Source organism: Chiloscyllium punctatum, chromosome 3, assembly GCF_047496795.1.
Source record: "Chiloscyllium punctatum isolate Juve2018m chromosome 3, sChiPun1.3, whole genome shotgun sequence".
Lineage (NCBI taxonomy): Eukaryota > Metazoa > Chordata > Chondrichthyes > Orectolobiformes > Hemiscylliidae > Chiloscyllium > Chiloscyllium punctatum.
The window spans coordinates 62,383,505-62,395,514 of record NC_092741.1 but is presented as its reverse complement, the minus strand read 5'-3'; positions in this window follow the sequence as shown (position 1 = coordinate 62,395,514).

Sequence of the window (12,010 nt, the reverse complement as noted above, 5' to 3'; positions counted from 1 at the left end):
GTCACCATGTCCTCTCTCCCCTCCCCTCACTCTAATGAGACTGTCTGTCTTTCCAGTCTGGCAGTTAGACACACCATTTTTCTGCCATTCTCACACTCCAATCACTTCATCTGCACTCCACTACCTTCCCCTGTCGCCACTGTAGCATAAATGCTGTCCCCTCTCCACTTCACATCAGCTCTGATGGAGAGTCATCTAAACTCAAAATGTTAGCTTACTGTCTTTCCACGGATGCAGCCGGACCCACTGTGATCTCCAGAATTTTTTGTTTTCAGTACAGATTCCCTCATCTGCAGTAATTTGTTCCTACTTGATAAAATGTGATCTCTGTGATTGCTGTTGTAGAGAATAAGCTAACTAAAAGTCACTTGGAAAGACAGTATTGCCTTCTTTTATTCTCTAGAGAGATAGGAGCAGCACTACCAAAAAAAACGTTACCACTGCCCTAAACCAACACGCAGTAGATTTCTTCACAAATTATTACATAAAGCTATTGATACAACTTAATTCCAATGTAATGTATGCACATAGCCAGTCTACATATTTTAGAAAGACATAACCAAAACACGTGTCTTCAAACTAAAGCTATTCCACTTCAAAGTGACTGTACAGTTTATATGGAGTCATAAATAAAAATATCTCTTTTACCACTGAGTTATGGTAGCCTGGGGCCAGATGGTTAATCTCACTCAACAGCAGCAACACAGAACAGACAGAGGCGAACATGACGCCAGAGTCTTATATTCACCACAATAGAATATAATGGATTATTAATATCTTGTTTGCTTGGTAATTACACAAGTTGAAAAATAAATTCAATCCTACGAAGTGAGCAGGATAACTGGGACCTGACTGTAAATTGAATAAAGGTTGCAACAGGGGGAGCTTTCTGGTCAGCAGCAGACCAGAGAAGCACAGACAGGGGCTGCAAGGGGCCAAAGGTACTACCCAAGATATTGCATTCACTGAACAAAAGTTAGGTAACTGCAAATGACAGAGCACCAATGGCGGTGCCAATTGGACGGTTTTGGATATTTGCACTCTGGTCCAATGGACTGATGCTTTGTAGCCCTGTGTGGTAGATAACTATCATCCTTAGTTTCTGTATATTCAGGTCATTTCAGGGATCAGATGTGGACCAGCTTGGTATCTCACACTCAGCAGCTTATCACATCATTGGGCAGACTGACGTCTGCGGCTTTCTTCCACAGGGCGGGAGAATAAGTCAATTTTGAGCCAGATGCACCATTGCAGGTACACAGGACATTAGACTGTTTATCCATTGATAGTTTCCCAACAGCTCATTGATTGCACCCTAGTAGCCTTCAAGGCATTGACGAACAAGCCATCCAGGAAAGGACGGCACTCACTGAATATGCTGCTGGTCTGTGACCACAGGAAGTATATCTTGCATGTCTGCAAATGATTCCCATTGTGAGAGTCAACTTCACGTTAACTTCAGACTCTGGGAGTAGATTAGAGTAGATTAGAGTAGATTACTTACAATGTGGAAACAGGCCCTTTGGCCCAATAAGTCCACACCGACCTGCAACCCACCCACACCCATTCCCCCCTACACTAACCCCTTTACCTAACACTACGGGCAATTTAGCATGGCCAATTCACCTAACCTGCACATTTTTAGACTGTGGGAGGAAACTGGAGCACCCGGAGGAAGCTGCTAGGCAACTGGAGATATCTTCTGAGGAAGTGGCTTTTGACAGCTGCATAGCACCCAGACACAGATACAGAGATGCTAGAATCATCAACAGTCATTTCCTAAAGCATATCTGCAACTTGTAGACCTTATGCATTTGCCATTGCCTTGTGTGGTACTCTCCAATCTAAGCCAGCCTGGGTAACTCATATTGAGCTTGCCTTGCTGCGTGCTGCACAGCATGACTATACAAAGAGGCCTGGACCTGGAGCTGGATCAAGAGGAGTTCCTGGAACATCATTCTTCCTAGGGTGAGACTGGAGAGGAGAAAGCAAAGAAGAACAAAGAAGATTTTGCAGAAAAACCTGCGCCCATGCTTTGGCAGAGGACAGCTGTGGCCATCGCAGGGATGACAGCAATTGACAGGAGACCTGACGGCCAGAGCCCTGTTGGTTCAGCAACAGTTTACTTGACCTTGCTGGTCTATGACAGATCATTTCTCTACTCACCCTCCATCAGAGCGAGAAGAATCGCATTGCTACTCAGTGATATGGGACCACCATGAAACTGAACTGATCTGCTCCCATGATCTGAAGACAACAAATGCTGGAGATCACAGCGAGTCAGGCAGCATTCATGCAGAGACAGCAAGCTAATGTTTCGATTCTAGATGATTCTTCATCAGCGCTGAAGTAAAGTGTAGAGGGGACAGAATTTATGCGATAGTTTTGAGAGGGAGGGGGGTGTATGGTACTGGGGGTACTGGGGGTACTGGGTGTCGGGTGCCAGTGAAGATCCTCCCATGTTCTCTGTGTCATTTTTCTCAAGAAGCCTTACAAGCATACAAGTCTGATTTAAATATAGAGAACAAGACTAGTATTTATATCACACCTTTAATAATCAGAGGAAGTCACAATGTATTTAGCAGCCAATGAAATATATTTTGAAGCATAGTTGCTAGTGTAATGTGGGAGCCATATCAGTTAATTCACACTCAGCAAACTCTCATGAACAGTTATGTGATAATGATCAGATAAATGTTTTAGGTCGTGATTGAGGGATAAACATTGGCCAAGGCACTGGGTAATAATCCCTTTGCTTTTCTTCGAAATAGTACTGTGGGATCTTTTTGTGGCAAATTAAATGGCAGAGGAGGCTTGAGGAGTTGAATGAATTGAACTCCTGCTTCTAATTTATGTGTTTGTATATTTGTATGTTCTGCAGATGGGAACTGAAAGTTGTCAGATTGGTTTCAAAATGTTTTCATGCAAATCAGTTGTTCCTTCTGAACACTTTGTACAGTCATTCAAAATGTAGTTTAATGTATTGGCAGGGCAGACCATGCTCCCTGCATCGTAAAAATATTTAAAATTTAATGATAGGGAATGGAGCCATGCTTTTGTGTAATAGAATGCTCTTTTCTGGCCAGGAAATTTTGAATTGCAAAACCCAAAACCAAGCTATGCGAATCATGCATTGCCTAGCTGGAACCTATACAGTACTGGAGCTACTGGTCTCCACCCTAACCTACAAGTTGAAACAAATTGCTGTCTGGAAGATGTTAGCGCAAACAAACCTGACCACAACGAACCAACTGCTTTAATAAAATAGCACAGACTTATCCTCACCAATCTACCTGTTGCAGATGCATCTGTCCATGGCAGTATTGATTTGAATGACTAGTCATTGTGGAGACAAAATGCTATATTTACATTGAGGGTACCCTCCATCACATTGTGTGGCACTACCACCATATAAAATGGAACAGATCTAATAGCTCAAATCTGGGCATCCATGAGGCACTGTGAGCCATCAGCTGATGCAGAATTGTCTTCAACCACAATCTTCAACCTCATGTGCTAGCATTTCCCTCACATATTCAAGCAGTGGATAATGTTGGCTTCATGAAAGTGCAGGAGTGCATTTCAGGCACAGCACAAGCCATTCCTAAAAAAAAGAGATGTCAACCTGGTGAGGCTGAGTGATCTCACAGTCAATGGACCAGATCGACACTCTTCAGTTCTACCAGGTTGAGTCATGAGTAATGGTGGATAATTACATTCCTCACTGGCAGATGAGGCTCTGCAATGATGGGGGAACCTGGACATCAACGCAAAAGGTAAAGCTAAAACATTTGCATAAATCTTTAATCAGAAGTGCCAGATCTTTCTTGATCTGACCCAGAGGCCCCTAGCTTCGGTTTGCAAACTGACTTGATTCACTCTACACAATATCAAAAAACTGATGGATATTGAGAACATCTGGAGCTGACAACCTTCTGGAAATATTCTAGACCAGCTATGTCCCTAGTCAAGCTGTTCCATGACAGCAACAATATGCCATCTATCCAATAATGTGGAAAATCGTCCAGGTATGTCGTCTATACAAAAAAAGCAGAGCAAATACGTCCTGGCCAAATACCGCACCATTGGTCTACTGATGATCATCAAGTAATCAGTTCATCACAGGCTGTTGGGGTTCTAGGGGGCCGTTCAGCTCCTAAACGCATTACAACCTTGGCCAAGCAAATACAAAAGAACTGAATTGGGAAGAGGAGGTGACTGTCCACGGTACGAAGGCTGCATTTGATAGCATGTGGCATCAAAGAGCCCTAACAAAACTGGAGCCAAAGGAAACTGGGGGAAAATTCTCCTCTTGTTACAGTCAAACTTAGCGAAAAGAAAGGTATGGTTGTTAGTGGTCTGTCATCAGGACATCCCTGGGTCCTAGATCCAACTATCTTAAGCTGCTTCATTAATTACCTTTTCTCCATGACAAGGTCAGAACAAAGAACAAAGAAAATTACAGCACAGAAACAGAACCTTCAGCCCTCCAAGCCTGTCGCCTATTTCCTAAGGATCTGTATCCCTCTGCTTCTTGCCCATTCATGTATCTATTGAGATACGTCTTAAATGATGCTATTGTGCCCACCTCTACCACCTCCACTGGCAACACATCCCAGGCACCATTTGTGTAAAGACCTTTCCACACATATCTCCCATAATCTTTTCAACTCTCAGCTTGAACTCATGACCCCAATTAATTGAGTCCCCGACTCTGGGAAAAAGCTTCTTGCTATCCACCCTGACCAAAGCTCTCATAATTTTGTCGACCTCAATCAGGTCCCCCTTCAACCTCCATCTTTCTCATGAAAATAATCCTAACCCTACTCAACCTCTCCTCATAGCTAGTGCCCTTCATACCAGGCAACATCCTGGTGAACCTCCTCTCCACCTTCTCCAAAGCATCCATATCCTTTTGGTAATGTGGCAATCAGCACTGTTCCAAATGTGGCTGAAACAAAATCTAATATAACTATGACATGACCTACCAACTCTTGTACTCAATACCCTGAATGAAGAAGGAAAGCATGCTGCATGCCTTCTTGACCACTCCATCGATCTGCGTTGCCACCTTCAGGGTACAATGGACCTGAACACCCAGATTGAATTGAATTGAATTGAATTGAATTGAATTGAATTTATTGTCACATGTACCGAGGCACAGTGAAGAGCTTTGTCTTGCGAGCAATACACGCAGATCACATAGTTAAGTAGCGTGGATAAGTAAATAATAGGTAAACAGCGGCAAAAACAAAAACACAGGTTCAGGCGAATGTTAAGCATTTGTGAGTCCATTCAGTACTCTAGCAACAGTAGGGTGGAAACTGTTTCGAAACCGGCTGGTGCCTGTGTTCGTGCTTCTGTACCTTCTCTCCAATGGTAGAAGTTGTAGAAAAGCATGGTCAGGGTGGGATGAATCTTTGAGAATGCTGGCGGCCTTTCCTTGACAGTGGGCCTGGTAGATGGATTCTATAGATGGGAGGTTGGCCTTTGTGATTGTTCAGGCCAAGTTCACCACTCTCTGTAACCGTCTCCAATCTTGAAGTTATCATACCAGGTAGTGAAACAGCCAGAAGAATGCTCTCAATGGTACACCTATCAAAGTTAGCAAGGGTATTTGCCATTGTGCCAAATTTCCTCAGCTGCCTGAGGAAGAAGAGATGTTGTTGGGCCTTTGTAACCAGTACATCCACATGAAGAGTCCAAGAGAATTTGTTGTGGATGGCCACTCCCAGGAGCTTGACACTCGTTTCACCTCTGTACTGTTAACGTGTAGGGGAGCATGAGTAACATCCCGCCAAAAGTCAATAATGAGTTCCTTGGTTTTGCTGCCATTGAGAGGTCCAGTGTTGAGTGTTGGTGAGGATGAAATATTGTCCCCAATCTTCACTGACTATGGTCTGTAGGTCAGGAAACTGAGGATCCAGTTGTAGAGAGTGGGGCTTAGTCTGAGATCACTAAGTTTAGTCATCAGTCTCGAGGAGATAATAGTGTTGAAGGCTGAACTGTAGTCAATGAGTAGGATTCTTTCGTAGCTGTTCTTTGTGTCAAGATGTTCTAGGGAGGAGTGAAGGGCAAGCGCTATGGCATCTGACGTGGATTTGTTGGTCCGAAAAGCAAATTGGAGTGGGTCAACAGTAGTGGAGAGGCTGGAGATGATTAATGTCATGACCAGCTTTTCAAAGCACTTCATGACCACCGAAGTTAGAGACACTGGGTGATAGTCATTGAGACATGCTGCATGAGCTTTCTTAGGCACAAGGATGATGTTGGCCCTCTTGAAACAGGCAGGGTCAGTGGTCTGCTGCAGGAAGAGTTTGAAGATGTCTGAGAAGGCCTCTGCCAGTTGATCTTCACATGCTCTGAGTGCATGGCCTGGTATTCCGTCTGGTCCCATCGCTTTCCTTGGATTCACATGAAGGAAAACTGATCTGACCTCTGATGCAGTGACTTTTGGGATAGGTTTGTCAGGACTTTTCGGAATAGGTGTTACCTCTCTGTTGAAATTCTGCTCAAAGCGAGAATAGAAGGCTTTGAGACGATCAGGGAAGGATGTATCATCATCTGCTATCTTGCACTGTCTCTTTTTAGAACCTGTGATGTCATTCAGTCCTTGCCATAGTCACCGGGTGTCTGTCTGGGTCTCTAGTTTGGATTGGTTTTGCTCCTTGGCTGTCTTAATGGCTCTGCAAAGGTCATACTTGGATTCCTTATATTTGAATGGGTCTCCTGATCTCAAGGCCTCACGCCTAGTTTTTAGCAGGATCTGTATGTGCTGATTCATCCAGGGTTTCCTGTTGGGGAACACTCGGATTAACTTCCTTGGTATGCGGTCCTCCATGCACTTGCTGATAATGTCTGTGACGGTGATAGTGTACTCATGCAAGGTACCTTCGGCTCAATCAGCCGATTCCTGACAACACTGGAGTTGATCCTGTGCCTCTTCCAACCAGCACTGGACCTGTATCTATTGGGGGGGGGGGGGGGGGGGGGTGCAGTCTCTTGCTTGACCTTTTGCCTGTAAGCCAGGAGAAGAAACCCAGCATTGTGGTTGGAGTTCCTGAAATGAGGGTGGGGGATGGAGCAGTAGGCATCTTTCACAGTGGTGTAGCAGTGTTAGGGCCCCTGATGGGGGGCTGGTAGTGTTCTGGTTATACTTGGCCAATACTTTCCTTGGATTGGCTTGGTTGAAGTCACCAGTTACAATAAACAGGGCCTCGGGGTGTTCCGTCTCTAGGGTGTTCGTGGTGGAATACAGCACATCCAGAGCTTCCTCAACCTTTGCTTGTGGTGGTATGTACACAGCAGTTAGTATAGCAACGGTAAATTCCAGTGGTAGATAGAAGAGGCGGCATTTGATGGTGAGGAATTCAAGGTTTGGGGAGCAATGGCTGCTGAGGGTTGCAATGTCCGTGCGCCACAAGTTATTGATTGAAAAGCAAACCCCCTCCACCTTTTGTCTTACCTGAGGATGTCATACGATCCATACGATGGATAGAAAAACCATCAGCCTGAAGTACGCAGTCAGGAATGGACGAGTTGAGCCAGGTTTCTGTGAAGCAGAGTGCGCAGCAGTCCCACAGTTCACACTGGAAACTGAGCCGTGATCTGAGTTTGTCCATCTTGTTCTCCAGACATTGTACATTTGCTAGGAGTAAGATAGGAAGGGAGCGTCTTGGAACCGCGTAGTCTCAGTCTTACCGTATAGTTCGTTCTTGAATCGGATCTTCCAAAATGCATCACCTCGCTTTTGCTCGGATTGAACTCCATCAGCCATTTCTCCACCCAACTCTCCAATCTATCTATATTCGGCTGCATTCTCTGACAGTCCCCTTCACTATTTGCTAATCCACCAATCTTAGTGTCATCTGCAAACTTGCTAATCAGACTGGTATACCTTCCTCCAGATCATTTATGTATATCACAAACAACAGTGGTCCGAATACAGATCCCTGTGGAAATACCACTGGTCACAGTTCTCCATTTTGAGAAACTCCCTTCCACTACTACTCTCTGTCTCCTGTTGCCCAGACAGTTCTTTATCCATCTAGCTAGTACACCCTGGACCCCATGCGACTTCACCTTCTCCATCAGCCTCCCATGGGCAACCTTGTCAAGTGCCTTACTGAAGTCCATGTATATGACATCTACAGCCCTTTCCTCATCAATCAACTTTGTCACTTCCTCAAAGAATTCTATTAAGTTTGTAAGACATGACCTTCCCTGCACAAAGTCATGTTGCCTATCATTGATAAGCCCATTTTCTTCCAAATAGGAATAGATCTTATCCCTCAGTATCTTTTCCAGCAGCTTCCCTACCACTGAATTCAGGCTTACCGGTCTATAATTACCTGGAGTATCTCTGCTACCCTTCTTAAACAAGGGGACAACATTAGCAATTCTCCAGTCCTCCGGGACCTCACCCATGTTCAAGGATACGGCAAAGATATCTGTCAGAAGTAGGAAAGCTTGCTGGTGATTGCACAATATTCACATACTATTTGTTATCCTCAGTAATGGATACAGTTGGCGTGCGTATGCAGCAAGCCAGGACAACACCCAGGCTTGGGCTGATAAATGGCACGTAACATTCGTGCCACGCAACTGCCAGACAGTGACCACCTCCAAGATGAGAGAATCTAACCTTTTCCCTTTGATGAGTCAAGGTCATATGTGACTTGGAGGAGAGCTTACAATTGGTGATGTTCCCATTCATTTGTGGCTCTTGCTTTTCTACATGTTAGGTGCTACAGTTGTTAAAATTGTATAAGACATTGGCTTGGCCGCATTTAGAACACTGTGTATAGTTCTGGTCGCCACTTTACCAAAAGGATGTGGACGCTTTGGGGAGGGTGCAGAGAAGGTTTATGAGGATGTTGCCTGGTGTGGAAGGTGCTAGCTATGAAGAGAGGTTGAGTTGGTTCGGTTTGTTTTCATTAGAAAAAAGGAGATTGAGGGGGGACCTGATTGAGATTTACAAAATCATAAAGGGTTATATACAGGATGGATAGAGTCAAGCTTTTTCCCAGGGTGAAGGTTTCAGTAATGAGAGATCACGCGTTCAAGGTGAGAGGTGAAAAGTTTAAGGGGGATACACATGGCAAGTACCTTACACAGAGGGTGGTGGGCGTTTGGAACGTGTTGCCAGCAGAGGTAGTAGAGGCAGACACGGTAGATTCATTTAAGATGTGTCTGGACAGATGCATGAACAGATGAGGAGCAGAGGGATACAGATGCTTAGGAATTGAGTGACAGGTTTAGACAGTACATTTGGATCGGCTCAGGCTTGGAGGGCCGAAGGACCTGTTCTTGAGCTGTAAATTTTCTTTGTTCTTTGACCCTTGGTAAATTGCTGCAGAGCAAATTGTGCATAGCACATACTGCTGTGTGTATTGATGGTGGACAAAGTGAATGGTGAAGTTGGTGGTGCAATGTTAATCAAAAACGTCCACCCACTCCTAAAGTGTGTTGAGCCTCTTGACTGTCTTTGGAGCTTCACTCATTCAGGCAGGTGGAGAATATTCCATCACACTCCTAATTGGTGCCTTGAAGATGGTGAATAGGTTTTAGATAGTCAGGAGATGAGTTACACTGCAGAATTCATAGTTACTTGTTGACTGATAACAGGAGGTTCTTTATCCAAATACATGACAGTAAATTGCTTCTGGGTATAATTGTGGAGTCAAAAGCCTGTAACCATTTAATTAAAAATAAGTGCTTTAGTAGCTGGTTGTGTAGGGTCTTTCTGCTTGAATGAATGAACTAAGAGAGCTGAATGGTATTCTAATGAATTCTGGTGATCCTATGAAATAAATTGGTTTATGCAGAGCAGTGATTTATGCTACTTTGCTGTTGTATATCACAACAACACTGCATTCAAATTCATACAAAATAGAAATACGTAAAAAGGGTAATTGTTCTGGGTCTATATCCTTCATACAAGGAAAATTCACCCAGTTTCTTTCTTGTAGGTGTGATTTCCAATATTCACTGTACTCAGACTATGCTGTGGAATGGCGTACAGTTCAGAAAAATGTCTGTATGTGTTTTGATGTGTAAGTTACTTGCTTTCTTTGTTGAAAGAAAATATTTGATGAAACTAAGCATGGCCCCGTAGAGCAATGTGAGAGAAATAATCAGTGAAAATAGTATTGAGCTTTGGCTTTACTTTCTTCAAACAGAGGGAGATAAGATGGTACTACAAGAAGAAAAAAATGAAAAGAAACGAGTTAGGATAGAGAAGTGACTGGAGTTAGAAATACTAGTACAAATAACATTTGCACCACCCAAGTGCCAGACAATGACCATTTTCAATAATTGAGAATGTAACCATCATCCTTGACATTCAGTAGTTTACCATTGCTGAATCCCTGGGGAACGGGGGGAGGAGGGTTGGGATTGGTTACCATTCACCGGAAACTGATAAACCATATAAAGATAGTGGCAACAAGAGCAGGTCACATGCTGAGAATCCTAAAGTGAATAACTTACTTCTGACTTCTCAAAACCTGTCCACCATCTACGAAGCACAAGTCATGAATGTGCTGGAATACTCACTACTTACCTGGACAAATGCAGCTCCAATAACAGTTACGTTAAGAGATTGAGTTTGTGGGCTTGAGGGGCAATCTGACTGAAAGGCATAAGATTTTCAGAGGATTTGACAAGAGAAATGCAGAAAGGTCTTTTCCCCTTGTGGGCCAGTCAAGGAGCAGACGACAACATAATAAACAGTCATACATTTGAGACAGAGATGAGGAGGAAGTTCTTCTTTCAGAGGTAATGAATCAGTGGAATTCTTGAGAGGAGTGTTGAGACTGGGTCATTAAGTATATTCAAGGTTTAGATAGACACATTTTTAATCAATAAATACACTCTGTAAAACCTACTTTTGAGTACTTCGCCCTGTCTTATTATTTGCTGGGTCCATGCAACAAAACCATGTCAGTGTTTTGGTGTTGTAGCTTCACCAATATTACCTACATTGATCATTTGTTTGTGTTAGCATTTTGTGATCTTTTGTATTTTAGTTTCATACAGTTTTGATTTTCTAAGCAGCTTTTCCATTTTGTTTTGTTTTAAACGTGAAACAACTTGTTACAGGAACCAGTGAGGATTGCAGTGCTGGAGATCAGAGTTGAGAATCTGGTGCTGGAAAAGCACAGTAGGTCAGGCAGCATCCGAGGAACAGGAGAATCGACGTTTTGGGCATACGCCCTTGATCAGAAATGAGGGTTATGGGCCAGGGCTGAGAGATAAATTGTAGGGGTTGTGGGGTTGGGGGGAGGTAGCTGGGAAAGCGATAGGTGGATGAAGGTGAGGGAGGTGATGGGAGGGTCCGGAGGGCAGTGCCGAGTTGGAAGCTTGGGACTGGGATAATGTTGGGGGAGGGGAAATGAGGAAGCTGTTGAAACCCACATTTATCCTGTGTGGTTGCAGGGTCCGAAGGCAGAATATGTGGTGTTCCTCCTCCAGGTGTCGGGTTGTAACGATTTGGCAGTGGAGGAGGCCCAGGACCTGCATGTCCTTGACGGAGTTGGGGGGGGGAGGCGGTGTTTGAACTGTTCAACCACGGGTTGGTGGGTAAGACCATTCCCTCCATAACTCTGTCATCAGGTCCACACCCCCCATCAGCTCACATTCCACTCCTGGCACCTTTCCCTGCCACTGCAGGAAGTGCAAAACCTGTGCCCACAGTACTCCCCTCGCTTGGGTCCAAGGGATCCTTCCATATCCATCAGAAATTCACCTGCACCTCTACCAATGTCATCTACTGCATCCGTTGCATCTGGTGTGATCTCCTCTACATCGGGGAGACAGGATGCCTTCTTGCGGATGGTTTCAGAGACCATCTCTGGGACACTCCGCACCCACCAACCCCACCGGCCCTTGGCTGAACACTCAACTCCCACTCCCATTCTGTCAAGGACATGCAGGTCCTGGGCCTCCTCCACCGCCAAACTGTTACCACCCGACACCTGGAGGAGGAACGCCTCATATTCTGCCTTGG